The 3160-nt window shown below is 34.9% G+C and overlaps 2 non-coding genes across 2 annotated transcripts; both read right to left on the bottom strand.

Annotated features, from left to right (window-relative positions):
• Positions 1 to 636: 636 nt before the first annotated feature.
• On the bottom strand, positions 637 to 774 carry LOC116129658. Its single transcript, XR_004127938.1, has one exon. It is a non-coding gene; the product is annotated as a small nucleolar RNA snoR136 (small nucleolar RNA).
• A 64-nt stretch (positions 775 to 838) lies between these two features.
• Positions 839 to 922, bottom strand: LOC116129649. Its single transcript, XR_004127930.1, has one exon. It is a non-coding gene; the product is annotated as a small nucleolar RNA SNORD25 (small nucleolar RNA).
• Between the last annotated feature and the right edge of the window lie 2238 nt (positions 923 to 3160).

The following is a 3160-nucleotide window of genomic DNA, read 5'->3' as shown; positions in this document are numbered from 1 at the left end:
AATCAGCCTAAATAGGAAGAGAACTAGTGAAGAAGCTTGAAATAACAATTGGTTTGGTTTGTGTATTTATATTTTAGAATGGTCAGATCCTTGTAGGTATAAATTTCTTCATACATCAAGAAGCCAATGTGCTATACGTACCTGATTGACTTGATGGTTTAATCAGATTAATCTGAGTCAAGCTAGAACAATTCTTTAGGCGAATTAACCAAGACGCTCTATATAAACAAGTTTTCTTAAACAAGTTTTCTTTTGCGTCAGCATCATGACCGGCACCATAACTGGTCGTCCAGTCCAATTTTACTTGGTCTATCTCCATTATTAGTTTGGACAACTGTTAAATTACTCATTAGTTCTCTGGACAACTGTTAAATAACTCCATTCCTCCACCAAACAAGCTTTGAGTTGGATCTTCATAGGCATTTTAGAATTTTAAACCATGTAAGAATAAAACCCTTATAATTGGACTTCCAAGACATCAATATTGTTTATTCCTTTGTTATTGAAATAGTTCCATTTGTCATATTTTCTTCTTCCTTCGTCGACATTGATGTGGGCATGATCTCATAAAAGTGGTCTTATATGTAACCAGAGAATCCTCCTACAATGTTTCTCAATCCGCAAGATGTTTAAAACCAATGTAGTTCCCCGACGTCCAAGTGCAACACAGACGCTGCCCTGGATAGCGAGGGGAACAACTTGTTAGGCTCCACTGTAGATGTTGCTTCACAAAGAGTAAGCAACATTATTATCAAAATCAAAACTTGAAGCCTTATAATATCAACAACAAAACCCAAATCACATAACATAAAACCAGATTTAAATGGGAGTAAAAAGAAGCAACTCAGTCCCTTAGATGTTCAAAATGAGTTGCGATCATATCCGCAAATCATTACAGGTCTGTAGACTCATCACCGTTGCTCAATTACTCCCAAAAGTAAAAAATTAGAGAAAGTAATGTAGTTGCTCAAGTGTTCTCCCAAAATAAAGGGTAAAAAAATTAAGGGAGAGATATTAAAATACAAAAAACAACACGATTAATATTGCTTCAAGGGAACGAGTCATATGGGAACTGAATGTATCCACACTGACCAGATAGTGAAGCATCAACATCTGCAGTTACAAACCCAGGTAAGAATGAGAAAACCAACTGAAAATTTACAATCTTTTCAATGATCCTTTGAATAATAAAGGGTTTTTAAAAAAAAAAAGGCTGCTTAAACCCTAGAAGAGATCTAAAATTTGCAGAGTGAATGGTTCAAAACCCTAATCGCCTGAGCGTCCAAACGGAAGGCAGGGTGGGTTTTATCTTATAGAGGGATAAGTGGATGATCGGACGGTTTATATGCAGCTTATTTTGATGAACGGCTAAGATTTCATGCTATTTTGTTTCCCTAATTTTCCTTTCGCCTAGCGGAAAATACAAGAGTACCCTCAAGTTCTTCTATTTAGGCTTTTTATAAGCTTATTCCGTAATGGGCCATTGAGGGCAAGTCCATAGAGTTGAAGCCCAATTCCGTTTTGGTCCATTTGAGGATTTGAAATTAGTGGGTCTTGGTGAACAGATCACCCTTTCCACATTTGGGGTCATTAGAAGAAGAGCTTGACAAATGACAATCATAATACAAAAGAACACAAATGAAGCATGAATGTGAAAACCACCCCTCGGTGGTCGGGTGGCAGAATAAGGACTCTTAAGTGTCTATTACTCAAGAAATCTTGAGTTCGATTCCTCTCGATTGCTAATAAAAATGATGCACCCACTGCAGGGTTTACCTAGTTGTTATGAATGTCAAGTAATTGCTAGATTCTTCAAATCATAGCCGAGTTTGAGGATCATCCAAATTTATATATCTTAAAGGTGATTTGAAAAACCAGATAATCAACAGGTACATTTGTTTATGTTTTCATTCTCAATGTTTAGTGAAAGTGGGGAACACTTCTCTTGGTTTTTTTCTAAAGTTCGGATGCGATAATACAAAAGCATTATGTTTCTTTAAGCTCTACCCCATCAACACATCCTCTCTTTTACAAAAAACACACATAAAATATAAAAACTTTATATTGCTTTCCCGCGTATGATTTTTAATTCAATTTACACCAAAAAAATGTCAAGGGGTGCGTTTGTTTTACTATCCTATCATACCCAAAATAGATATTTGATTCAATATTCTCAAAATTTAATCATATTATATTCAACTCAAAATATTTTTTTTAATCCCCTAGGTTTGTTAATTTAATTAAACACCCTCAACAATAAAAGTTTATAAATTGACAAAAACACTCCCATCCACCCATTAAATGCTGGTAGCCAACCGTCGGAAGGTGGCTGGCCGATCTAGCATTTTCCAACCTGATCCATGATGGATTTGGTTGGAAAATGTCAGATCTACGGCCAAAAATTTGGTCATTGACAACTAGATCTTTGACCACATCAACGACTAAATCTGGCATTTTCTGATCAAATCCATCATGGATCGAGTCGAAAAAGGCTAGATCAACGCACAATCGACCAAATCCAGTAGATCATGTGCCATTTTGGTGACTTCTGACCACCCTCTAGCGATGGTGGCTGGCTGTCGACAATTAATAGATGGGTGGGGGTGTTTTTGTTATTTTTTTATGTTTTGTTGTAGGAGGTGTTTAGCTAAATTAACAAATATAGGAATTTTTTTGATCAATTTTTAAATCCTATTTTCGTAACAATAATTCAATTCAATTTTTTCAAAAATCCTACTCAAAATACTCTAACAAACACACCCGTTTTGTTTCCAAACGTGTATTATTTATGAACATGTCAAAAGTGTTTATTTTTTCATTTTTGGGAATTAACATATCAGACGCATATTTTAACTTCGAAAAAATTTAATTTGAATTTACATTTTTTTTATTCTTTTCAATATTTTCACAAAACATTAATTGAAGTTGAACTAGTTTAATAATTACAACTTTATATTATCTTTGCTGGGCCCTATAAATTAGAGTTCCCACTTCCCACCATGCAAGGCCATGGTGGCCCATATAAAAAGAATACCATCTCTGTTTGGACCAGAGCACAAATATATTGAAGCCTTTTAGAAACGATGAATTAAGGAGTTAATTCTTTTTAGTCCCTGTGGTTTCAGTTTATTAAGGTCAATGGTTCAAACAGTATTTTTGG

This window comes from Pistacia vera, unplaced genomic scaffold (assembly GCF_008641045.1).
Source record: "Pistacia vera cultivar Batoury unplaced genomic scaffold, PisVer_v2 Contig212, whole genome shotgun sequence".
In the NCBI taxonomy this organism is placed as follows: Eukaryota; Viridiplantae; Streptophyta; class Magnoliopsida; order Sapindales; family Anacardiaceae; genus Pistacia; species Pistacia vera.
Note: the sequence above shows the minus strand (reverse complement) of the source record. Positions and strands in the feature narration are given on the sequence as shown.